General features: G+C 42.0%; 1 protein-coding gene across 3 annotated transcripts in view; it reads left to right on the top strand.

Moving 5' to 3' along the window:
- The window catches only part of GALNT1 (polypeptide N-acetylgalactosaminyltransferase 1), a 206,473-nt gene that overhangs the window by 37,203 nt on the left and 142,522 nt on the right, over positions 1 to 26,748 (top strand). For 2 of the 3 annotated variants that reach the window (XM_032764075.2, XM_075062626.1), the window contains exon 2: positions 11,027 to 11,208. The gene's annotated coding sequence lies outside the window, so the exon portion shown is untranslated. Of the gene's footprint in view, positions 1 to 11,026; positions 11,209 to 11,586; positions 11,680 to 26,748 lie in introns of those variants that run through there. The other variant, XM_075062625.1, reaches the window with a different exon arrangement.

Below are 26,748 nucleotides of genomic sequence, written 5' to 3'. Positions count from 1 at the left end.
TCTGGAACAGTCTTCTCTCATAGGTCATGTTTTCGAGACCTTTAATCATTTTTGGCGCTCTTCTCTGGACTCTCTCCGGTTTGTCCACATTTTTCCTGAAATGTGGCACCCAGAACTGGACTCAATACTCCAGCTGAGGCCTAATCAGTGCACAGCGGAAGCATTACGCCTCATGTCTTGCTTACAACACTCCTGCTGATACATCCCAAAATAATGTTCGCGCTTTTTTTTTTTTTGCACAACAGTGTTACACTGACTCATATTTAGTTTGTGGTCCACTATGACCCTCAGATCCCTTTCGTTTCCCATTTTGTATGTGTGCAACTGATTGTTCCTTCCTAAGTGGAGTACTTTGAATTTGTCCGTATTGAATTTCATCCTATTTACGTCAAACTATTTCTTCAATTTGTCCAGGTCTTTTTAAATTATAATCCTATCCTCTGAAGTACTTGCAACTCCTCCCCAGCTTGGTATCATCCGCAGACTTTTTAAGTGTACTGTCTGTGCCATTATCTAAATCATTGATGAAGATATTGAACAGAATTGGACCCAGAACGGATCCCTGCGGGACCCCACTTGATATGCCCTTCCAGCTTGACTGTGACCACTGCTGATAACTCTCTCTCTGGGAATAGTTTTCCAATCAGTTATGCACCTACCTTTATAGTAGCTCCATCTAGATTGCATTTACCTAGTTTATTTAAGATGGTCATGCGAGACAGTATCAAAAGCTTTACTTAAGTCAAGATATACCACATCTCCTGCTTCCTCCCATCGGCAAAGCTTGTTACCGTGTGAAAGAAAGCTATTAGATTGGTTTGACACGATTTATTCTTGACAAATCCATGCTATTACTTGTCACTTTATTATCTTTTGGATCAGAGGTTCTCAAACTGGGTTGGGTCCCCAAAGTGGGTCACGACCCTGTTTTAAAGGGATTGCCAGGGCTGGCTTAGATTTGACGGGGGCTGAGGTTACAGGCCCTCTGCCTGAGGCTAAAGACCTTGGACTTTAGCTTTGGCCCCTTGCCAGTGGCATTGGGGCTTTGACTTTGGCTTGGGCATCAGGGTTCTGTTGGGTTCAGGCTTTGGTACCCCATTCTGGGGTCATGTAGTAATTTTTGTTGTCAGAAGGGGTTCATGGTGCAATGAAGTTTTGAGAACCCTCTGTTCTAGATGTTTGCAAATTAAATTGCATAATTATTTGCTCCATTATCTTTCTGAGTGTTGAAGTTAAGCCAAGTGGTCTGTAATTCCTCGGGTTGTCCTTATTCCCCTTTTTATAGATGGGCACCATATTTGCCCTTTTCCAGTCTTCTGTAATCTCTCCCATCTTCCATGACTTCTGGAAGATAATCACTTAATGGCTCAGATATCTCCTCAGTCAGCTTCTTGAGTATTCCAGGATGCATTTAATCAGGCACTGGTGACTTGAAGACATCTAACTTGTCTTAAGTAATTTTTAACTTGTGCTTCCCCTCTTTTAGCCTCTGATCCTACCTCATTTTCACTGGCATTCACTATGTTAGACTTCCAATCATCACCAACCTTCTTGGTGAAAACGGAAACAAAAATCATTAAGCACCTGTTTTTTGTTTTTCTCCTCCTCATTGAGTAATGGGCCTACCCTGTCCTTGGTCCTCCTCTTGCTTCTAATGTATTTGTAGAATGTTTCCTTGTTATCCTTTGTCTGTAGCTAGTCTGATCTCATTTTGTGCCTCCACCTTTCTAATTTATACCTACATGTTATTTGTTTATGTTCATCCTTTGTCATTTCACCTAGTTTCCAATTTTTTGTGGTACTCTTTTTTGATTTCTAGATCATTGAAGATCTCCGGGTTAAGCCAGAGTGGTCTCTTGCCATACTTCCTATTTTTCTTATGAAGTGGGATATCTTATGTAATGAGCGTTCGTTAGCCTGAAGGGCAGATGAAAGGGATCAGGAACAGTTAGCATGGATTCAACAAGGGCAAGTCATGCCTGACTAACCTAATTGCCTACTATGATGAGATAACTGGCTCCGTGGATGAGGGGAAAGCAGTGGACATGTTATTCCTTGACTTTAGGAAAGCTTTTGGTATGGTTTCCCACAGTATTCTTGCCAGCAAGTTAAAGATGCATGTGCTGGATGAATGGACTATAAGGTGGATAGAAAACTGGCTAGATCCAGGGCTTTGGAGCGGAGCGTGGAGCAGCTCCGGAGCAGTGGAGCTGCAGGTTTTTGCCTGGAGCTGGAGCACAGCTCCAAAGCTCTGGCTAGATAGGGCTCAACGGGTAGTGATCATGGCTTCATGTCTAGTTGGCAGCCAGTATCAAGTGAAATCCCCCAAGGGTCGGTCCTGGGGCCGGTTTTGTTCAATATCTTCGACAATCTGGAGGATGACGTGGATTGCTTCCTCAACAAGTTTGCAGAGGACGCTAAACTGGGAGGAGTGCTAGACATGCTGGAGACTAGGGATAGGATACAGGGACCTACACAACTTAGAAGATGGGGTCAAAAGAAATCTGATGAGTTTCAACAAGGAGAAGTGCAGAGTCCTGCACTTAAGATGGAAGAATCCCATTCACTGCTACAGACTAGGGACTGAGTGGCTAGGCAGCAGTTCTGCAGAAAAGGATCTAGGTGTCACAGGGGACAAGAATTTGGATAGGAGTCAGTGTCTCCTTGTTGCCAAGAAGGATAACAGCATTTTGGGATGTGTAAGTAGAGGCATTGCCAGCAGATCGAGAGCCATGATCATTCCCCTCTATTTGACATTGGTGAGGCCTCATCTGGAGTACTGTGTCCAGTTTTGGACCTCACACTACAAGAAGGATGTGAAAAAACTGGAAAGAGTCCAACAGAGGGCGAGAAATGATTGGGGGCTGGAGCACATGACTTATGAGGAGAGGCTGAGGAAACTGGGATTGTTTAGTCTGCAGAAAAGAAGAATGAGGGGGAATTTGATAGCTGCTTTGAACTACCTGAAAGGGGGTTCCAAAGAGGTTGGATCTAGACTATTGTCAGTAGTATCAGATGACAGAACAAGGAGTAATGGTTTCAAGTTGCAGTGGGGGAGGTTTAGGTTGGATATTAGGAAAAACTTTTTCACTAAGAGGGTGGTGAAGCACTAGAATAGGTTACCTAGGGAGGTGGTGGAATCTCCTTCCTTCGAGGTTTTTAAGGTCAGGCTTGACAAAGCTCTGGCTGGGATGATTTAGTTGGGAATTGGTCCTGCTTTGAGCAGGCAATTGGACTAGATAGCCTCCTGAGGTCCCTTCCAACCCTGATAGTCTGATGTCTGATACACTTTGTGCTGTGGATGATGTCTTCTCTCCCCCCTCCCATTTATTTCTGCATGTTGTCTCACAAATGTGCAAAATACAATGGAGAAAGCGTTGTCTGATGACTGGGAATTTGGGGCGGTAAAGGCTATGTGCCAGCTTCGACCTACATCAGGGGTCGGAAATCTGCGGCACACGTGCCAAACATGACATGCAAGGTGATTTTGAGTGGCATGCTGCTGCCTGCCGTGGTCCCGGCCCCCAGCCCCACTCAGCCCCCCTCTCCCCGCCCACTGCTCTTCCCTGTGGGGGCAGGAGGCAGAAGCTTGGTCCTGTGGCAGCCAAGCTTCCCGCCTCGCCCACTTCTTTCCCCAGCGTCCTGCTTTCCTGCCCCTCCTCCTCTCTTTCCCTGCGCCAATCAGCTGATAGCCCTTGCGAGGGGGAGGGGTAAGAGTAGCAGCGTGCTTGCTGCTCCGTAGAGGAGGCAGACAAGAGGTAGAGGTGGGGCCTTGGGGAAGGGGGTAGAACAGGGCATATCCCTTCCAGCTCCCTGCCCTGAGCAGCTCAGGGCAGGGGGCTGGGAGCACCCCCACGATCCGAGCACCCCAACCTTCTGCCCTAAACCCCCCCACACACAACCCAGCCCTCTGCCCTGCGCCCCCCAGCCCTCTACCCTGAACCCTCCACACTTCCACTGCCCTGACCTCTGAAACCCCTTCTACACCCAGCCTTCTGCTCTGCACCCCCCCACACTCCCCATTCCTCTGCCCTGAAACAGCCCCCCCACAGCCTTCTGTCCTGAACCCGCCCCCCACACCCAGCTCTCTGCCCTGAATCCAACACCCTCCTCTCCCCCCCCCCCCCCCAGTTGGGGGAAGTCTGGGGTCCTGGCTGCCGACCACTGGCCCCGGTCAGCCCACTGCCAACCTGGGTGAACAGAACCCCAGGCTGACAGCAAACTGAGCAGACTGGCGGTGTAAGATCAGTATTTTAATTTAATTTTAAATGAAGTTGCTTAAACATTTTGAAAACCTTGTTTACTTTACATACAATAGTTTAGTTATATAATATAGACTTATAGAAAGAGACCTTCTAAAAACATTAAAATATATTACTGGCACGCGAAACCTTAAATTAAAGTGAATAAATGAAGATTTGGCACACCTCTTCTGAAAGGTTGCCGACCCCTGACCTATATAATACATGACTCGCCATTGGTAATGCCAGGAATGCTCAGTGCACATGCTGAAAACAAGGCATAGTACATTATTGCTGTTAATCAGAATATATATGTTTTCTGTGTTCTGATGGTCTCAAAGGACTGACACTCTTCCTTGCATCTATATGGCCCAGTAGATGCTGTTTCTTCTATACACAAATTCTTTGTGCTTCTCTGGGACTCAGTCAACAGGCCATTGAACATATTCTCCTTAATCCTACTTTTACTAAACCTCAGATTTGTGAAGTACTGTGCAGGGGTGTCAGTTGGCTTCAGAAATGGTTTCTCTTCAGTTGCTGTCCAATGACAGAGATGCATCAGTAATCGTGATGCATATGGTTACAGTGATGCTCAATGTCCTCAAGTTAAAACTTGTATCTTTTTTGCATTTCCACATTCCTTTCCCACATTCTCCAACAGTTCTGGCACTCAGCAAGGTGGTAAGGAGCTTTTCCAAGAGGTCTTATCCAGCACCATGTTGGATACTACTTTTTAAAAGGGAAGGAATTTATAAAGGGCACAGTTAATAATTTTTACCCTATTGCAATCTTACTGAGCTTGGATGATGTTAATTTGTCTAGGTTCCCAATATGCAGAGAAGTGCACTGTTCAAGAGGTTTGAGTCCAGCCTAGGAGCTGTGCTGCAGGATTGTTTAATGGATGCTCCCACCATATCTGCTGCTGAACTGACGAAGAAACATTTCTTAATGGAGGCTATAAGGGAAATAGGTATTATCTTGTAATGTGCAGGCCAAATTAGGGTAACTATTGTCTCCAAAATTATGGTGGTAATGCCAGATTTAAGGACAGTTGAAGATATCATATCCTAGCCGTAAAATTAATAAGTTTATCCTCAATAACTTAAGCTTATGATGCTTATAAATCACCAAAAACTTTTTTTTACATATAACTTGTGATTTTTCTGAAGAGGGATCTTACACTGTTATGCATGGTGTTAATCCAAAGATGCCTATTTAGCACCAGAAATGCTTTTGTTTGCTGTGCTGCTCTGTATAAAGTAAAGAAGGGACACTGTACTGTATTTTACTTTTAAACAGAGCTTTAAATTACTGTGCATTTTACTGCCTTCGTTTACTACCTCTGGTTACCACAGGCCGGCAAGTACCTGTGTAATGCTTTGGTTGCACTGTTGTAACTCCTTAGTGCTCACACTAAATTGTTTGCTTTTTATACTTTAAGACATTGTGGACTATTTGTGCTGATCTAACTCTTTTTCTAGCTAATTTTCTACCATTTTGCCTCTGACTGCCTGGTATGTGGTGATGGTGTGGGGGGGTCCTGCTGATGACTAAACTGGTGGGAGTATGTGGCATTGGTGAGGCTGATATCAGAATAATGGATGCATTACAATACTATTTAAAAGGATGTTGGAAAAATTGGAGAGTATGGAAAAGAACCACAAAAATTGTTTGAGGGTTGGAGAAAATGTCGTACAATGAAAGAGAGACTTAAAGAACTAAATTTGCTTGGCTTATCAAAAAGAAAATGGAGGTGATTTGATTATTGTATAAGTACTTTCACAGGGAAAATACTGGGTATTAAAGGGCTCTTTAATTTAATGGAGACAGGCATAACAATCAATGGCTGGAAGCTTTAGCTAAGTAAACTCAAATTGGAAATAAGGCACAAATTTTTAACACTGAGGGTATTTAACTTCCTGTGCTATTGTGAAGAAATCACTTAGTATTTACCCTGTTCTATAGATGGGGAACTGAAACACAGAGACTATCATCCCCATCTCACAGGGGTTTTATGAATCTAAGTATATTATAGATTGAGGCACTTAAATAATATGATAGGGGTTATCAGAGAACCCCTCAGAGCAAAGAAAGCATTTCCCTCCTCGCAAATCTAGGCAAGTCTGAGGCATAGTGAACAAAGGGGGCATCGTTATTCAGGCTATCAAGTGGATTTGCTCACTATAAAAATGACTAATAAGTGGTGTCCAGGGCTGTTTTCAGGGTCTGGTTTCCAACTGAGATTTTCTCATCTTAGTATAGAAAGGTGAATGGTAATTTCTGCTGTGGCCTGAGCAGTACTGGACCTCAGCGTGGGGACTTCTTGCACCAATGCATTTATCTTGACATGGGATACATGCACACTGCCACTATATGTTGGTGTAATTATCATTTAATGCAGAGTTGAATCAGAACTGGGATTAGTTGAACTGATGGATGTCCAGAGAACCATCCTTGGTAGAGAATTTTGATGCCTGGCATTTCCCACCTGTAACAGTCCCATCTTTGGAATTTTCTTACATAGACAAGCTAGCTCATGGGTTGGAACTGTTATGTTGCACTTTTCCATTTTTACTGATAGACCACAGTGATACACCATGACCAGACCTTTTTTGCTTTTCAACTTACTATGATATAGCAGTAAAATGTAAGTGAAACACTTAAAAATATTCCATGAGGATAAAACCAAAATTATTTCTTTGAAAGACCGCTTTTTAAGTTAATCTTAAAATGATTACAGTGTGACCACGAAACATCCAACACCTAATAAAAAATCTTTCAAAAGAAACCATGTACAACCAACACAATTAAAAAAAGCCTAGCAAGGGGGAAACTTTGATTCCTTAGTTTTTCCTCATCTGGCTGATTACATAATGTAGTCTGATAGGACAATTTTCTTTCTAAGCAGAAACTTTCAGGACCTGATTTTTCAAAAGAGCTGAGCACCCACAACTCCACTGCAAGTCAATGGGCCTTCTATGCGCTTAGCTCTAATGAAAATAGGCCTGTGGTTCGAATTGCATAACAAATAGTTTAACTTAGAATTTTGCAGTGAGCAGATTCAGGCTGTTGCTGTTTGAGGATCAATGTAAACCTAAGTCTGAATGTCACTTATCATGATGTCCCATTTTCTAAGAATGGCAGTATGTGTATTAACAGACCTATTTAAATGGTGACATGTTCTAAATGCTAAATTATATTAATGTCTCAAATGTTAGGATGCACAGTTAAAACATGCCTCAGTGTGAAAATTTCAACGGAAATCTTAGTGTCATGTTGCACAGCTTGTATTTTAGTACACATAACTGCACAAAACATAGGTACTATCCCTTCTGTGAGGAGCTTATATAAATTAGTAGATTTTAATGTCAGAAGGGACCTTGATCTTCTAGTTTGACCTGCATAACACTGGTCAGAGAACCTCAGCCAATACTTTGTGTCAACTCTAACTACTTTTGGTGCAATAGTATCTAATTTAGAAAGATATGTGTGTTGGTTTAAAGACTGCAAGTGGTGAAGAATCCACTATATCCCTAGGTAAGTTGATCCAGTGGTTGATTACCCCTACTGTTAAAACTTTCAGCTTTATTTTTAGTCTGAATTTGCTAACCTTGGCTTCCAACGATTGGATCTTGTTATGCCTTTTTTCTTTCTACATTAGAGCTATGTACTCTCAGAAATATGTTCCTCTGTGTATTTACTTGGTAGGCAGTGATCAAGTTACATCCTAATTTTCCCTTTGATGAACTCGGTGTATTGCATTTTAGTCTCTTGTGGCAAGGTACGGTGTATTTTCCAGATCTCTAATTGCTCTTTTTGCTCTTTTCTGAAGTTTCCAATTCTTCAACATTCTTTTTGAAGTGTGGACACTAGAATTAGGTACAGTGCTCTGTTATGCTATATGTAGAGGTAATACCATCTCTCTACTCTTACTTAATAACCTCCTTTTTCTATAGCTAAGGATTGCAGTTGTATTCTTAAAGACAGCATTGTATTGGGAGCTTATAGTTCTGTTCCATGACGTGTAAGCCTTTTTCTAGAATACAGTCCCTCAATCTGTAGGAGCGACCTACATTTTTTTATTCCTGTGTGTATGATCTTGCATGTGGCTGTAGTAAAATGTCTGTGTTGCTCAAATGAGCCCACTATACTAAGCAGTCCAGGGCAGTACCTGGCCCAAGCTGGGGAAGCTAATGATCCAACCAGCGGACCAAATTCGGAGATGAATCCTGGTCACGTGCCATCTGAGACATATTACGCATTCACTAAGAAGTCTGTCTAACTGACCTGTCCCCCCTTCATTATTTACTACTCTACCAGTTTTCTTTTATATTTTCTTCCAAATCATTGAGAGAGCTGTTGAATAGCATTTGGCTGAGCGCAGATATGGCAGTACCCCTTAGAAACACCTCCATAGGATGGTGATTCCCCATTTCAGTTATTTTTGTGATCTATCAATTAACATGGGCTGCATTAATTTTTTGTGTGTAGTGCTATTTTATTGGAATGTCATGTGGGACTAAGTCAAATCCCTTACAGAAGCATAAGTAATTATGTCAACATAGTTGCTTTTATCAACCAAATCTATAAATTTCAATAATCCAGTTTATAATATCAACAAAAACTATATCAGATTTGTTTGACTGAACATGGTTTTATGGGAAATGGGTCAACTGGCTTTAATTATGCAACCATCTTTTAATTCTTGACTACATGCATCCCATATGAGCTTTTTCCATGACTTTGCCCATGAATGATGTCAGGCTCATTGGCCCATGATTTCTTCGATTATTTTGTGTACTATTTTTAGATGTAGACACAGCATTAGGTTTTCCTCGTCCTCTGAAACTTTCCCATTGTTCCAAGACTTGTTAAAAATCCAGGATCTCTTAAGCTAATTCTGTTAATACGCTGTGGTGTAAGCTATCAAGTCCTGCAGATTTTAATTTTTTTATCTTTAATGATGGAATAAAAAGTATTTAATAAAGATAACATGAATATATGCTGTTTTTGGAATGCAGAACAGAAATATTCATTGAATATGTCTGCCTTTTCTGAATCATGATTCATAATTCTATCATCCTTGTCTACTATCATACTTATAGCATTGCTAGGATTTGTTTTTTTTCTGATATAGTTAAGGAATATATTCTTCTGGTTATTAATCCTACTGGGGCCTTTTTTCCCCCCACTGATAACTTTGTTTCCCATATCAGTTGTTTGCACTTCCTTACTGCTGATTTGTACTTATTGCTATCAGTCTTTCCTTTTTTCCCATTTGTTACATGTTTATGTATTATCTAGACAAACAATAGAATACAGAAAAAATATACCAGACTATCAATCACCTTTTACAGCATATATGTTATGAGAAATTTAATGAGCTTGTAATAGAAAATATGACAATTGTGGACTAGTTAATATTGCATCAAAAAAGACTAGATCCATGATGTTTTACACTGTCAACATTTTCCTGTCTGCTGTTAAGGGAGTTTTATGGATAATTTTTCTGTATAGTTTATTCAGGAATTTACTTTTTCTTTTATATAAATTTCCTCAGCAGCAGCACCTATATGTATCTGGTTGGGCAAGGAAAACATGCAGAGATCCCAGAGGTGGTGGGGCTTCATTAAGATCGGCTAAAATCTTTACAAGTGTTATCTGTTCAGATTTTGAATATTTTTTTCAGTTTGCAAACAATTGTCACTATTAAACTCTCCTCCACAGTCACATAAAGGCATTTGTTCTTATTGAACACTATACCCATATCAATGTAATATTTCAGCTGCTTTTTCAGTAGCTTTTTTTATAATCTCTTAAAATATTTTTTAATTGGAAAAGTTGTCCAAAATTAAAAAATAGCTTAAATGTGCTACATTATTGGAAAAAAATTGCAATTTTCTAGACTAAGTAGACTAGATTAGACCAAGTATGGGAAATTTCATCCCAAAAGACAACTCTTTTGGAAAGTTGAACTTATGAAAATGGATAAACCGTTTCTCAACCAGTTAACACAGTTGTTACAAAGTTAACTGGTGTGTTATATCAGGGGTGGCCAACCTGATTCTGAGAAGGAGCCTGAATTTGCGAATGTACATTGCCAAAGAGCCACAGTAATACGTCAGCAGCCCCCCATCAGCTTCCCAGCGCCTCCCACCCACCGGAAGCCATGCCAATCCATGCTTCCCTCTCCCACACCTTCCAATCAGCTGTTTTGTGGTGTGCAGGAGGCTCTGGGGAGAGGGGGAGGAGCAAGGGCATGGCAGGCTCAGGGGAGGGGTGGGGAGGGGTGGAGTTGGGGGCAGGGCTTGTGGCAGAGCCAGGGATTGAGCAGTGAGCACCCCTCGGCACATTGGAAAGCTGGCGCCTGTAGCTCCAGCTGTGGAGTCGGTTCCTATACAAGGAGCTGCGTATTAACTTCTGAAGAGCCGCATGTGGCTCTGGAGCCACAGGTTGGCCACCCCGTCTTATATCTTGGCTGAATGGAGAGGGGGACTTAAATAAAACTGTCGTAAATAGGCAACTGTCAATTTATCAGAACACTCAAACATCCAATTACAATAACAATGATAAGGGATGAAAAGTTCTAGTGACAGTTGACTCTTCCCACTCCTGAGTCTAGATCTAACATTTCATATAGATTCAATTCACTGCTTCCATTCAACAGCAGTTGTAGGCTTTGTCCTCTCTTCCTCAGAACTTTGGAATTGTGAGATGTTAAACTGTGTTAGGAGATCTAGAAAATTAGAATGTGGAGCTTAACTTGATTTCTGTTCTTCATCTAGGGCAGTCTAAAGGTCTTGTGGATAGAAACCCTCTCCTGTGTGTATGCCACAGCAGCCTAGTCCCGTCTGCCATTTTATGGCTCCTGCTACCGGCTTTCCACAACAATACAACAGACCAGTCATATTGCATACCACCACCAATGCTAGCATACCATCCAGATGGCTGTAAATCTTCAGAAAAGGTCAGTAATTAAGATGAAAAATATTCAAAACATAGCACAGCTCACACCGCTGCTGTAAGGCTTGTCTGTTTCTAGTGTGTGTCTCAGAGCGAAGGGAGGATTTGTAGCACATATGGAGTCGAGTACTTTGGCATCATGGACTTCATTTGAAGACATCCCTCTCCGTCACTTCAAGGCTGTCTCAGGTCAGCTGTCAATAGTTTAGACGAAGGTAGCAGAAAACCTCCTCTATAAGCATTTAATTAGTACATCAGGGATACATTTTAGTTATACTCATATCTGCTTCCCTGCTGATCAGAACTATCCTTTTACAGTTAGAATTTCAACTCAATTTTTTCATTCTTCTCTCAACATAAAGCCTAAATTCAAGTCTGCTCTTCAGACAGAGGATTCTGTATGTGAAAACTTCTGACTCAAAAGGATGGAATAAGATTAATTTTGATTACTGCATCAGAATGGATAGCTGTTGGGGTAAGGAGCGTCTGTATTCATCCTCCACTAGATGTCTTCACTATTGATTAATGATTCGTTTATCCATAACAAGATTACTGCAACAATAAAACAAACACCTTTCAAGACTAATTTCTAAATATATATTTGGAAAGACACTTTGAGATGAAGTAGTTCCCCTTCAACAGGACAAAGGGGGAAAATGTTCCTCTGTTCCAAAAATATATTGATCCTTCATAGCCCTTTCTCCGATACACAGTAATCTCCAAAAGATTAATTCAGTTAGAGAGGAGGCAGGTGCTGTGAAGTTGATTATGACAAGTACAATTTGAATAGATAGCATCAATTTGAAAGTGTTACTCTGAATTATCTTTTCTCACTATAATAATAAGTAATGCACAAGTTTACTAGGAGTAAGAGAATAAACATTTGTTTGGCCTTTAGATTTGTTTACCTTCTGAATTAGACAGCATTTTGTTTACAGCCAATTTCACTTATTTTTTTATTTAGAGTCATTTCAACTTCTCTCATAGACTAACAATTTTCTGTTATTTCTCAGGTCTTGCCACTTTCCTTTGCTAAAGATTGGACCAACTTCTGCTAGTGAGCCAGACAGGCTTTTGAGTTAAGTGCAGCTCTTCTTCAGGTCTGGGACAGAACCTCCCAGCCTCAAAGCAAAATGCAAGGTGGAACAGATTGTTTAACATAAATACTTAGCATATATCCTAAGGGACCATTCAACCTTGAATGTTAACACCTCTGCAGACATAGGTCAAAAATAGGGGGTTAGTGGATTAGAGATTGTTGTAATAAGCCATAAATCCGGTGTCTGTTAGGTCCATGATTTTTGGCATCTAGCAGAGTAATTAATTTGTTCCTAGGCTCATCTTTTGAAAGTGTTCTGCAGGTTTCCATTGATAATGAGGACTGATAGAATGTGATCACTCTCTGCTTGACCTAACTTGAATGGTCCCTTACAAAAGCATTTTTCAAACTTCAGGTCACAATCCAGTACTGAGTCGCAGCATGTCAGGCACTGGGTCGCTCTGGTCAGCACCACTGACTGGGATATTAAAAATCCCATTGGCAGTGCTGCCCAGCTAAGGCAGGCTCATGCCTACTTGTTTGAACACTGCGCTGCGCCCCAGAAGCGGTCAGCAGTGGGTCCGGCTTCTAGGCACAGGGGTCACAGGCTCCATGCGCTGCCCTCGCCCCAAACACTGGCTCCTCACAGCCAATGGGAACTAGGGGAGCAGTGCCTGTGGGAGAGTCATGCATAGCCACTTACACACCTCTGCCTAGGAGCCGGACCTGCTGCTGGCTGCTTTTGGGGCGCAGCATGGTCCGCGGTGCCAGGACAGGCGGGAAGCCTGCCTCTGCACCCCGGCTGCACTGTCGACAGGGAGCCACCAGAGGTGTGTCTGCGCCTCAACCCCATGCACCAATCCCGTGCTCCAGTGGTGAACCTCCCAAACCTGGAACCCCTTCCTGCACCCCAAACCCTCATTCCTGGCCCCACCCTAGAGCCCTGATCCTCCTGCACCCCAGCCCTGAGCCCTCCAAACCTGGAACCCCTTCCTGCACCCCAAACCCGTCATTCCTGGCCCCACCCTAGAGCCCTGACCCTCCTGCACTCCAACGCCCTGCCCCAGCCCTGAGCCCCCCCACAAGCCCGGAGCTCCTGCTGCATCCCAAACCCTTCATCCCTGGCCCCACTCCAGAGCTTGCACCCAGAGTCCTGACCCCTCCCCCAGCTCAGAGCCCCCTGCCACACCATGAATCCCTTATTCCTGGCCCCACCCCGCAGCCCTCATTCCCACACCCCTGCAGCAGCCCAGAGCCCCCCTCCTGTACTCCAAATCCCTCATCCCCAGCTCTGTTGGATTGTGGGCATCAACCATTTTCTTCAGCTGGGTCCCAAGGATAGAAGTGTGAAAACCACTGCCTTTCAATATGTGTGAAGTACTTACTTTAAACAGTCTGTTCCACCTTGCATTTTGCTGTGGTGCCTGGAGTTTCTCCCAGACCTGAAGAAGAACTCTCTGTGGGTCAAAAACTTGTCTCTCTCACTAGTAGAAGTTGGTCCAATAAAAGATCTCACCCACCTTGCCACAGCACTTAGTTACAGTTCATAGTTGAGTTTTGAAGATCAATTACCATTGTATTTCTTCTGTTTTCATGCTCAATTTTCTGTAGCATTGACTTGGGATGAAACTTTACTTGGTTTCTTGTCCAATATGATTTTTTTGATGGATAAGCAAAATCCTCAACTGCTTTTGAGTATTATGAGGATATAAACAACCAAAAAGAGTTTTGATTTTGAAACTTGGCATGTAAGTAGTTACTGAGTACATATATGTATGACTGGTTTGGGAAGAAATTGTCAAAGTGATAAGTGGTTGAATAGTCTAAAAATATCTGCCAAGAATTTTTGGCAGAGCCTAATAAAGCACCACCGCTTCCTCTCAGAAACTTGACTTCAAATGTGAAGAACGCAAGTTGTCAAAAATCCCAGTCCTTTAAAATGACGAATTGCAGATCACACACTTCAAGGATCTGTCTGGGCCTGTTGTGTAATGCAACAAATGGCAAATTCTTAGCTTTCATGACACTTCCCCCCCACCTCACCCCACCCCCAGCATGCAGGCATTACACTAAAGGGTAGAAACATTGCCACCTACAGTAGTTAAACTACTGTGTAAAAACTTTCTCAAATCAGTGACAAGATCGGAAGTTATAACTGGAGCTGAAAAATGTTGATGGGACCGTTTTCCCTCAAAGAATGCCGTTCCATTTAAATCAAAATGCTTAGCAAAATCTTATAGCTTTTGTGAAAATTTTGTTTTAATTTAAAAAAAACGGGGAAAGTTCCAACATCCTAAACATCCAATTTTGACATGTTCAGAACTAAATGTTGGGATTTTTGCTTTCAAAACAACTTTGTAGCTTGATACACCTCTGCCTCAATATAACGCTGTCCTTGGGAGCCAAAAAATCTTACCGCGTTATAGGTGAAACCACGTATCGAACTTGTTTTGGTCCACTGGAGTGCGCAGCCCTGCACCCCCAGAGCAGTGCATTACCACGTTATATCCGAATTTGTGTTATATCGGGTCGCGTTATATCGGGGTAGAGGTATATTTGTAATTTGTATTATGTTACATTCTATTTTATAATGTATAAAATGTAAAAAAAATATATTATAAATGTTTTACAATGATTTATAATACAGGTTATTCAGAGGAAATTTTCGGGCAACTGTAATTATTGTCTCTGTATCCCAAAGAGTATTTGTCAAGTGAACTTTTAGAATACTAAGAGAATAATTTAACATTTCCTTAGGGAAATAGTTCTCACTTTTAATACATTTTGTGTCCTATTCACTTTAAAGTTACCTTTGCTCTATTTCATAGCATTACTCATTTTACTCCCTTGAACCAGTCAAAGCCAGTTCCTTCCTCAGTGGTCTTACGCATTTGAAATAGTTATTTCCTTAGTTGTTTAGTCAAACTATACATCTGTAGCTTTCTTATTCTTGGTCTTTTATCGTTTTACTTATCCTACTTAGTTCTTTTCAACTTCTTGATGTCAGCCTGGATTTGATTTGCCAAGAATGTGTGCAATAGTTTAGGTAGAATGCTACCTGTTGCAGTGAAGATAAACATCTTGGTCGGCCATGATGTACGACCTGAAATCTCATTGGGATTTTTCTTGGTGCTAATTGCCTTCAAAGCTCTTCTCATTTTGAGACACTCTCGTATTGGATCCCTCTTAGGCATTACTGACTTCTTGTTATCTTCATCACATTCAGTGTGTGTGAAATTATCATTCCCCAAATGTACCAGTTTGATTAGTTTATTTTAATAGATCCAATTTAATTTGACTTGTTTTTCCACTTTGTTCTGTGGTCTAGCTGACAGTCCTTCATTCTTACTTTGCTTTGCACGTCTTTAGGTCGTCTTCTGGACTCTTTTAACTGCTGAGGGCTTGTGGGGAAGTTGTTCCTTTCTCAGCAGTTCTCCATTAATACTTCTCATAAAAGAACAAAGGTGATAAAAATATTGGATATCTGCTTGCTGGCTGATTTCATTCCCACTTAAGATATTTTAATTTGCTGAATTTTTAAAATGTTGATTTGAAGTAAAGTTTAGTTTGCCATCCTACACTAGAAAAAAAGAGTTTCACAGTTCTGAATTTTTGTACTACGCTATTTGTGCTTAGTTGCGTGAATCACATAGCAACTTCCTTAAAAAGGCATATGCTTACTAGTTTCTGGAAATTCTCATTATAGTAAATTTCCATCTGTCTTTTTTCTTCAGGTATTTTAACTTTAAAAAAACTGGCTAGCTAGGCCAATCCTCATAGTCTTTGAGGCCAGAAGAGACCCTCATAATCATCTAGATTGCACATTGCAGGCCAATAAACCTCACTCACCTACTCTGGCAGAGTTACTGAAGTTCTCAAACCTTGATTTAAAGATGTCAAGTTACAGAGACTCTTCCAATTACTCTAGTACAAACCATCAAGTGACCTGTTCTCCATGCTGCAGAGAAAAGCAAAAAACCTCAGGGTCTCTGCCAACCTTACCTGGAGGAAAATTCCTTCTTGACCCCAAATGTGGCAGTTAATCAAACCTTGAGCATATAGGTAATACCGACGAGCCAGGCACCTGGGAAAGAATTTTGTGTAGTAACTCTAGAGCCCTCCCCATCTAGTGTCCCCGTCTCTGGCTGCTGGATACATTTGTTAATAGCAAACATGTATGCAGAGCCCTGAAAATCTGCGAGTATCCACGGACCAGGTATCTGCACAGGGCTCTGCTTGTATGGGTGATATGCCATTGCAGGCAACCTCGTCATCCCCAGAATATATTTATAAAGCTTAGTCTTGAAACAGTTTGTTTTTGAAATAATTCCTCTTTCTCCCTTTGTTATTCCTCTGATTTATTTATAAAGAACAATCCTATCTCGCCATAGCCTTCATTTTGTTTGACTAACCAAGCCAAGCTCCTTAAGTCTACTCTCATAAGGCAAGTTCTCCATTCCTCTGATCATCCGAGTAGTCCTTCTCTGCACCTGTTCCAGTTTGATTTCATCTTTCGTAAACATGGGAGATCAGAGTTGGAAACAGTATTTCACCGTGTCAGTATTTTCACAGGTCTCATCAGTGCCTTGTACAATGATGGCAACAGTTCCCTATCTCCACTGGAAATACCTGGCCTAATTCATTTTAGGGTTGCATTAGCCTTTTTCAAGGCCACATCAGAATGGTGGTTCAGTCATCCTGTGATCAGCACACCCAGGTCTTTCTCCTCCTCTGTCGCTTGCAACTGGTAAATCCCCAGTTTATATCAAAAATTATTGTTAATCTCTAAGCACCTGACTTTGCACTATTAAATTTCATCCCATTTCTGTTAGGGTTTCAAGGTTGTCCGTATCGTTTTGTATGTCATTCCTGTTCTTTTATATTGGCAATACCTCCAACTTTGTGTCATCCGCAGATTTTATTGGTGCACACCCACTTTTTGTGTCAAGGACATTAATGAAAATGTTATGCAAGATTGGTCCTGAGAAACTCCACCAGTAATCTCTCTCCAGCCTGACAGTTCTTTGTAGTATGACCCATTGTAATCTCCCTTTTTAAACAGTTCCTTATCCACTTTTCAGTTCTCCTTAATTCCCATCTTCTGTAATTTTAGCTAATTTCATATATGAAAGTATCAAATGCTTTACTGAAATACAGGTAAATTAAATAACTGATTTTCTAGACAAAGGAAATGCAGTATATCTTCTCAAAGAAAGAGATCTGGTTGGTCTGGCATGATCTGCCTTTTTAAAACCATGTATTTTATCCCAATTACCATTAACCTCTGTTTGTAATTGCTCCTTCTTTCAAAATTTGTCCTAAGACCTTGCATACAATTGAGGTCAAATTAAGAGGCCACCTTTCATTCCTTGTAGGCTTTCTGCTTTCCAGAAAGCTTAGCTGTTTTGAGATGCTTGTTCATCTGTTTTTTGGTCTGGAACTCTTCCTTACAGGACTTCCCCTTCTCACTCCTGGCTTCGAGTGCAGGATTTGGATATTTTCTGCAACTTTGACTTGAATTCTAAGTCTCCTCCGCATTCAGATCCTTGAGTTCTACAGTCTCTGGTTAACTTACCTAACTAATTCACATTTTTTAAAGTTTTTTTTTTTAAGATTGTCCTTTTGACATCAAGAACCCTAGATACAGGACCTATTTTTGTTTATCCCTCTAGTTTAAACTGAATTAGCTCATCTTTGCTGATGAGCTGAGATGACTATGCTGGCTGGGCCATCTAAGCAAGTTGGAAGACGGACACATACCCAAGGACATGCTATGCGGCAGGGGTTCTCAAACTGGGGGTCGGGACCTCTCGGGGTCCCAAGGTCATGGGGGGGGGGGGCGTTGCGAGCTGTCAGCCTCCTTCCCAAACTCTGCTTGCTTCCAGCATTTATAATGGTGTTAAATATATTAAACTGTATGTTTACTTTATTTGAGGGGCGGGGTCGCACTCAGAGGCTTGCAATGTGAAGAGTCATCAGTGTGTGTTTAAAAAAAAAAAAAAAAAAAAGTTTGAGACCCACTGCTGTATGGGGAGCTATCAGAGGGAACAAGAAAAACAGGAAGTCCCAAGCTTTGCTATAAGGACACATGCAAGCGAGATATGAAGGAATTTCGGATTGATCCTGACAAATGGGAAATTTTGGCAAGTGATCGTAACAAGTGGTGCTATCATCTCCATCAGGGTATCAAAGTCCATGACAGGAGCTGGCTTCTACAGCTTGAAGAAAAAAGAGCCCATATGAAGCAAGCAGCTCCCAACCAAGACCCATACATTTGCAATAAGTGCCAAATATCATGCAACTTTCAATTGGCCTATTCAGTCATGTGAGACATTGCAAACCCATCTACATCATAGGCTGCAATTCCCACAGTCTCTCACAGAGGAAAGGATTCCAACAAAAAGAATTAGCTCATGATCACTCGAACCAAGGTTGTCCTCTACAATCAGTTCTTTTATAAGGTCCTTGCTACTGGTTTGGTGACATCAAGGAATATCTGGATCCTGTTTGTTGTTAGCAGCATTTGTTTTTCAATCTGTATCTGGGAAATGGAAGTTTCCCATAATCACAATTCCCGGTAGCATTTACTTCATTAAAAATATCAGTTCAGATACTGGAGGTCTTTAGCCGACCACAAGCACTATCCCAGTGGAACCTCTATCATTTTTCCACCAAAGTACTTTTTGACCCAGACAGATTGTTTTATTCATTCCATCACTACTTATTTCTTTAGCCTACCTCATCATTAATATGCAATGCTATTCCACCACTTTTACTTTTATTTTTGTTTCCTGAACAGCACATATCTTTCAATATCTGTATTTGAGTCATGACAACTATTTCACCATGTGTCTGTTATCCCTATAATACCTGATTTCTCTTCTTGCACCAGTAGTTCTAGTTCCTTTGTTACCCAGTTCTCTTGCTTTTAGAAAGGTGACAATGGCATGTTTTGTTTTTTGACAAACGATTTAATATAATTTTTCTTTTGTTTGCATGTCTCTACGAGAAATCTTTAATTCTTTAAGCATTTGTCCATATTTCACTCTTGGTATGCATGCACACCCAGAGTACTCAAATTCAGAATGTTTTTGTCCAGCTCTGAGAGTTAGGGCCAGAGGCGTCCTCATATTCTCCATTAAAGGGCGGGGCAACTTCAGCCATTCCTCAGTTTCTTTTTTTACTGCCCCTGGCTATGAAGTAGAACCCTAGCAGTGTATGTTCCTCTTGCTCTCTGAGTATTTCTTTATAGTATAAATTGTTTGTGATATGCATAGTGCTATAGTCTTTGTGGTTTTTTTTTTGTAATCTAATTTTTCTTAACTTTTCTGAGACTTCTTATACTACGTCTAGCCCTTATGGCAAAGCTAAAGTTTCCTTGTTTTAAAAACGGCCTATATTGCAGTGCAGTACTGCTGCTTAATGATGGGTGTATGAAGTGCCTTAATGAGGGGCATATCCTAAGAAATGTACCATTTGCAGGTCATTCTGTAAGAATACAAAACTTGAGAGAGGTTCACCTACAGCACTTTTTGTTGAAGCGTCTTTGTGTCCTATCTCAGATCCTGGAGTGGCTGAAACTGAGAAGCCTAAGGAAATGTTTTCAAAAATTCTCCAATGATCTTGAGGTTCGCTCAGATCTTTGGGACATATGTCCCAAATATTATTCTTCATCACCTGTAAAGCTTCTGAGAGTAAGGCTTGGGAAGAGCACAGTGTCTCTAAGAGGCTCAGATCTCAGATCACTGTCACCATCACCAGGTCCTAGCAAGAAAAGGCATAAATCCCCTCATCTTGCCTTTATTAAGGGGTATCTCAAGGCCCAAGAAAAGTCACACTGGCACCTCCATCAGGCATCAGTCACTGTACCTTGATATCCAGGCTTCAGAAGTTGCCTGGCATTGGACTATCAGTGACTGGCGACATTGGTCCTAATTGTGCTAATATGGTAAGCTTATATACCTCTCTGTTGGATAGAAAAGCTAACTTTCTCAATCTGTGTAAAAATTAGTGTGAAACTTTGAAATTGTTTTAAATCATGCTTTTAAAAGTCATGAGGCTGAATGGTAAGGAAGATGATGAATTAGGCAGATAATTCTGGAATTTTAGACTTGAAATTAGACAAAGGTTTCTAACCACGAGAGGAGTGAAGTTCTGGAACAGCCTTCCAAGGGGAGTAGTGGGGGCAAAAGATGTATCTGGCTTCAAGACTAAGCTTGATAAGTTTATGGAGGGGATGGTATAATGGGATAGCCTAATTTTGGCAATTAATTGGTCTATTAGCGGTAAATATGCCCAGTGGCTTGTGATGGGATGTTAGATGGGGTGGGATATGAGTTATTACCGAGAATTCTTTCCTGGGTGTTTGGCTGGTGAGTCTTGCCCACGTGCTCAGGGTTTAGCTGATGGCCATATTTGGGGTCAGGAAGGAATTTTCCTCCAGGCAGATTGGCAGAGGCCCTGGGGTTTTTTCGCCTTCGTCTGCAGCGTGGAGCATGGGTGATTTGCTGGAAGATACTCTGCACCTTGAAGTCTTTAAACCATGATTTGAGGACTTCAGTGGCTCAGACACAGGTTTGATACAGAAGTGAGTGGGTGAGATTCTGTGGCCTGCATTGTGCAGGTCGTCAGACTAGATGATCATAATGGTCCCTTCTGACCTTAAAGTATATAATTCTATGAACCTCAAAAGCCATGCCCCAAGTAGTTTATGTAATAATTTGAAATATAGGTTTTTTTAATCAGACCATTTTGGAGATTCAAATGCCCGTTGGTGACCATGTGAATCTAAGGATCTGCTCTTTGAGGGTGGAAATTATATTAATACACTCATAAGTAAGGCCATGTTTTAGTCATGGGTATTTTTAATAAAAGTTATGGACAGGTCATTAAGCAGTAAACAAATTCATGAGCTGTCCATGACTTGTACTATATACCCTGACTAAATCTTAGGGAGGGAGGTGGCCTGAGGGGGCGCCGCAGGTGCTTTAGGGGGAGGGAACGGGGGCTGTCAGAGCTGGCAGGCTCCCTCCTTGGCTCAGTGCCTCCCTGGAAGCAGTGACATCCTTCAGCCCTAGCCCTAGGCGGAGGCGTGGCCACACAGCTCTGCATGTTGCTTTCTCCCTGAGCACTGGCTCCGCAGCTCCCATTGGCCCGGAACCACAGCGAGTGAGAGCTGTGGGAGTGGTGCCTGCAGGCGGAGGCAGTGCGCAGAGATGTCTGGCCACGCCTCTGCCTAGAAGCCAAGGGATGTCGCCGCTTCTTGGGGAGCGCACCCCCCCCAAGGTTAAGTGCTGCTCAGAGCCTTCACTCCCTCTTGTGTCCCCAGCCCTGAGTCCCCCACCCAATCTCCTGCTGCTGCTGGTTGGGGGATGGGGCGGTGGCCTGAGATTGCCCCAGCAGCAGCTGGTGTGGCTAGCCACTGCAGAAGTCGTGGAGGTCATGGAAAGTCACAGATTATGTGACCTCCGTGGCAAACTTGCAGCCTTAATCACAGTTCGAGGTTGCTCCTAGACTTATCTCAAGTGTTCTGGTAACCAGCCATTGACGGATGGCTTAAGAGAATTTTAATTCAACTGTACCATATCTTTTTTCTTTCTGTGTTTTTTTTTTTTTTTTTTGCTGGACTATTAGCTCAGTGGTTTGAGCATTGGCTGTCTAAACCCAGTGTTGTGAGTTCAATCTTTGAGGGGGCCAATTAGGGATGGGGCAAAAATCTCTCTGGGGATTGGCCCTGCTCTGAGCAGGGGGTTGGACTAGATGACCTCCTGAGGTCCCTTCCAACCCTGACATTCTATGATAAAGAAATAGTTCATAACTGTCTTCTCAGGTATAGGCACTTGAAATTTAATGCATATCAATTTTTCTCTATTTGAACTTATTTTTGAGTAATATCTTAATTGATAGTTTTATTCAACACCTATGCTAAAATCTGATTTTTTTTATCTACAAGAGTATACACTGGGTTACCTTAGAAGGGGGAAAATACTGACTGAGAATTTCTTTACTTAAGCCAGTTCTACTTCTAACTAGTCTCTAGTTTTCTTGAATACTTAGAGGCTGAGGGGAAACAAATTTTCTGTTTTAGGGCTCTCGTGGCACACAAATATAAAGTTATTGTCAAAACAGTTGAAAACTACGTATGCTAAATGGTTGACTGTTACAAGCCATAACTTTCGTTCAGCTGTTATAAATACACACGTTTATACCTTAACAGAATTTTCAGTTTATTCTTTAATACCAAAGTAAATGCAAGTTAAACTTGCAACTAACTGTTAAAAATAGAGCCTTAGCCAGGTCCTTTTTGTGGTGGTGTTAAACTGTATTTTAGCTCTGTGGATTACAGTTCGGTGACTGTTACTGATCTCTCCAATTATCTGTCATGCTATCTTCCATTTTAATTATTATGAGTACTGTCTTTGGGTTAGATTTATAAGCTTTTAAAGTCATTGCGAAGTAAGTCATATTGTGTAAGGGCTTTGTATATCTGCTGTGGTCTGGAAATTAATATGATGGAGAAACTTTTTGTATTTTGGTATACAAAAGTATGCAGTATTCTAATTGTACTTTTTTTTTCATAATGCACTGAATGAGCTGTGAGCTTGATTGTGTTTGTAAGCTAGATATTTGGATATTTGGTATTGAGATTCAGGATTTTTTTTACCTTTTTAAAATTTAATTATAAAGCAAATGAGTGACCCTTACAAAAAAACCTAGATTTTTTTAATGCATGTTTTAAGGAACTATGAAGGCAATTAAGTGAATTCCCTTGAAGTTAATTGTGCTAGCAAGTCTGAACAAGTTTGATATAAAAGTAAATATATTTAGCAAAGGTTTTGTAGCTCTGTTGGTCCCAGGATGTGAAACAGACAAGGTGGGTTAGATGATAAAACATTTGACCAACAGCAGTTGGTGGAAGAGACAGACGAACTTTCTAGCTACACAAAGCTCTTATACAGGTTTGGGAAAGATAATCAGTGTGTCACAGCTAAATTCAAAGTGGAGTAGATTATTAAGCCTGGAAGTTGTGTTTTTGCAAGGGACCATTATAAATTAAGTGGGCCATTAACATCTCTGCAGTCATAGGAATAAGGAGTGTTAGTTGGGTTAAAGGTTGTTGTAAAGAGACGTGAAACATGTATTCCTATTGAGTCTGACTTGTAGTGTCAAGCAAATTAAGAATTTAGGCTCAGGCTTGTATTTTGAAGGTGTTGTGCAGGTTTCCTTTAAGGACAAGGTCTGAAGTTAGATATGGAGTGACCACTTTGTGAAAAGTGTTTGCCCAGGGGTGATAAGGTGTGTTTTTCTTACCATTTTTCAGTGAGAGTTCATTTGGGAGCATAGTGATTGTCTGTTTGTTTTAACCCATATAGCTGTTGTTGGGGGCATCTGATGCACTAGATAAGGTAAAGTATGTGGTGATACGTGGGTCTTATGCATGCCTATCTTGAAGGTTGTGTTGTGGGTGGTATTGATCATTGTACAGTAGAGATATGTCTGCAGGTTTTACATCTGTTTTGGCAGGGCCTCGTGCCGGTTTGTGTGTCCTGGTGTGTGGGGAGCTTGCTTCTGATGAGCTTGGGGAAGGAGGGGGGGAGTTTGAAGGCTACTAGAGGGGTGTCAGGAAATCTTTTCTTTTCTGGTCCCCATCGAGTATGGGTTGTAATTGTTTGTTTGTTATACCATATAGCTTCCATTTTGGGGAGGTAGATGACAAGTAGGGGGGTGTGGTTGGTGTAGTGTTTTTCCTTGTTGAAGCAGGTTCTCTCTGAGTATTTGGGTGGCCTGTTCCAAGAAGTGATTTACTTTTCTGATGGAATGTCCTTGTTTGATAAAGGTGGTCTAAGTATGATAAGATGTCTATCCCAGACTTTAGTTGGAACATATTCTGTCATGTCTGAGAGCCTGGCTATTGATAAGATTTCTTACTGTGCCTGGGGTGGTCACTGGATCTGTGGAGGTAAGTGTGGTAATCCATTGGTTTCCTGTATATATGCTTATTTGAAGGGTTCCAATTGTTGAGGGTTATTGTGGTAGTCCAGGAATTTGATGCTAATGTGAGTGTTCCAGAGAGGGTTTGTTGGATGGATGGTGATTGTTGAAGTTATGGTGGAAATTTGAGGAAGTTTAGGTTGTCTGCCCAAAGGATGAAAATATCATCAGTATATCTGAGATAACATTGTTTCATGGTGCATTTTTTTCCAGAAATTCTTCCTGAAGGTAGCCCATGAAGAGATTGGCGTATGATAAATGTATTATTGCTAGTCTTGATATGAAGAGTGTGATACTTGTAGGTTTAAAAATATTTATACAGTAACATTGCTTGGTAGAGTTAAAGTTCCATTTAAAAATTGGGTACAGTGAAATCTTATTAGTAGAGGGACTGCTGTTATCTGGTCATTATAAAAAGTAGCTTCATAAGTATGATTTTAATAGAGGAACACTTCTGGGGCTGTATTTTTACTAGTGATTAGGTCAGGTGATTATGGTTAGGTCATAATTCATCTGTTTCACATTTTAAAAATGTATAAGTGAACTATGGGGGGAGGGATAGTTCAGTGATTTGAGCATTGGCCTGCTAAACCCAGGGTTGTGAGTTCACTCTTTGAGGGGGTCCACTTAGGGATCTGGGGCAAAATCAGTACCTGGTCCTGCTAGTGAAGGCAGGGGGCTGGACTCGATGACACTTTGGAGTCCCTTCCAGTTCTAGGAGATAGGTATATCTCTCATTATTATTTACAGTGAAATTTCACTGATTCACACTTCGTTCAAATCCACATCTTGATTTTCTTAAAAAATGATAGCCTCTTCTTTGCAGCAATGCTGTAATGTCAGAGAGGCTGCAACGTGTACTTTGGCAGATGTTCTGTTTTGAGTTTTTTTCTGGAAAAGATCAATCAAAACATTGAGCTTTATAAAAATGAATTTAAATTTAGGCAATTAGCATTGTATCCATTGACAGAGTTTGATTTAATATACCAAAAAACTACAAGCACTGATTTTAAAAATTAGAAAGTGTTGAACTAAATCAGCGGTTCTCAGACTGTGAGTCGTGACCCCATTTTAATGGGTTTGCCAGGGCTGGCATTAGACTTGCTGGGGCCTGGAGCTGAAGCCCAAGCCCCGCTGCCCGGAGCCAAAGGAGAAGCCCGAGGGCTTCAGCCCTGGGTGGTGGGGTTCAGGTTACAGGCCTCCAAACTTAGGGCTGAAGTCCTTGGGCTTCTGCTTTGGCCCCCTGCCCTGGGTGGTGGGGCTCAGGCTTTGGTTTAGGCCCCCACGCTGGGCTTTAAGTCCCCTGTCCTGGGGTCATGTAGTAATTTTTCTTGTCAGAAGAGGGTCGCAATGCAATGAAATTTGAGAACCCCTGCACTAGAACAACCTGGCAAACCACAGCTACAGTGACACCTACTTGTTATGTCCCCTTCAAGGACTCTGAATTCCCTTTCTCACCCGTCTCCCAATTCCCTGGTTGTTGATGCAAATGGGACAAACACTGCTATAAAACCACCCTATATGACAGAGACGAAAAGCTTCTGGATTTCCTGGGAAAGAAGGCCTACTGTAGTTTTTGTTTTGCAAATTACCCAGCATTGATGGCCAGATACAACTTTGCCAACTACAAGAAATGTGTGTAGTTTATTGAGCACCTTCCCCGGGATCAAAGAGAACAATTCCAGACCACTGTTGCTGAAAGACAGTTGCTGACAAGAATATCTTTGCAGGCAGTACTTGATGTTGCAGACTCCATGGCCTGTTCTCTCTCTACGTCATTGGTGATGCATAGCAATTCCTGGATGCAATTGTCTGGCTTCAGTTGAGGATCTCCCATTTGATGGATGGAAGCTGTTTGCAGAGAACACTGAGTTCCTGCATATCCTTAAAGATTTCAGGATGCATTATGCTCATTAGGGATCCATGCTTCTGCAAACAAACAAAAGTTCAGCAGACTGCAAATGGCTCAGAGATCGTGTCCTGTACCATTATCTGAATTCCAGAGACCCATGGAACCCCCCAGGAAGATGTACAGGTTCTAGAGCAGGGGTCGGCAACCTACAGCACGCGAGCTGATTTTGAGCGGCACGCAGCTACCTGCCACTGTCCTGGCCCTCAGCCCCGCCCCCCCGCCCTCCCCTGCGGGGGCAGGAGGCAGAAGCTTGGTCCTGCAGCAGCCAAGCTTCCCCCTCTCCTGCTTCTTCCCCCAGGGTGGTGCTTTCCTGCCCCGCCCCCTCTTTCCCTGAGCCAATCAGCTGATGGCCCTTGCGAGGGGGAGGGGGGAAGAGGGCCAGTGTGCAGACAGCTCCGTAGAGGACACAGAGAGAGGTAGGGTCAGGGCCTTGGAAAGGGGGTGGAACAGGGCACATCCCTTCCAGCCCCCTGCCGTGAGCCGCTCAGGGCAGGGGGCTGGGAGCACCCGTACGAGCCGAGCACCCTAGCTCTCTGCCCTCGCCCCCCCCCCCACTCAGCCTTTTGCCCCGCAGCCCCCCTCCAAAAACCACCACATTATCT

This window comes from Chelonoidis abingdonii, chromosome 2, assembly GCF_003597395.2.
Source record: "Chelonoidis abingdonii isolate Lonesome George chromosome 2, CheloAbing_2.0, whole genome shotgun sequence".
Lineage (NCBI taxonomy): Eukaryota > Metazoa > Chordata > Testudines > Testudinidae > Chelonoidis > Chelonoidis abingdonii.
The sequence above is the reverse complement of the archived record's forward strand: the minus strand, read 5'-3'. Positions and strand labels throughout refer to the sequence as shown.